Genomic DNA, 806 nt, shown 5'->3' with positions numbered 1-806 from the left:
GATAACTGTCTTAGATATATTTTTAATCTTCTGTGCAATATAAGATGTGAATTTATTCATTCGCTCATTTATCGTATTTACTATGTGCGGTGCACCTTGCTTAATATTTGCCACTTAATTCTCACAACAGCTGGTAGATAGAGTTATGGTAATGTTTATGGAGTGTTTACTATAGGCCAGCCAATGGTCTAGCATTTAATGCCAAATTTAGTTCATTTAACACTAAGAGGTAGATAATAATAATATCCCTGTTTTACACAAGTCAAACATGAGAGGTTAAGTAAACTTGCCCACTATTGCACACCTGAAATGAGTACTGGAAGTGAAATTTGAATCCGTCACAACTCTAGCTCTGTGTTATAGTTTGTCCCCCCATACCCAAATATATAAGGTGCTGTGGAGATAAGGACTTTTATAAGTAATGACCCTGCCCTTAAAGAGCATCTACTCCAAAAAGCAAGAAGAAATGTGTGCGCAAATATACTATGAATGGTTAAAATGAAATCCTGTAGGATCCCCTAGGAAAGAATTCTTCAGGCTAGGATAATCAGAAAAGTCTTATTGGTGGCAGTGGTGTTTAAGCTGAGTTGTAAGTGCATCCACCTTTGTAAGATGGAGGTAGACATTTAGACTTGAGGATATAGTGTGAACATCTTACTCATCTTTGTTACAGAATGCCTAGTACGATGTCTTATTCAAGGTAGTCACTTAGGTGGTCACAGCATTGTGAATGTAATTAATTCCACGCAATTGTATGTTTAAAAGTGCTTCAAATGGCAGTCCTTATGTTTTATATATATATATAT

This window comes from Galeopterus variegatus, unplaced genomic scaffold (genome assembly GCF_000696425.1).
Source record: "Galeopterus variegatus unplaced genomic scaffold, G_variegatus-3.0.2 Scaffold10677, whole genome shotgun sequence".
Taxonomy (NCBI): Eukaryota; Metazoa; Chordata; class Mammalia; order Dermoptera; family Cynocephalidae; genus Galeopterus; species Galeopterus variegatus.
The sequence above is the reverse complement of the archived record's forward strand: the minus strand, read 5'-3'. Positions refer to the sequence as shown.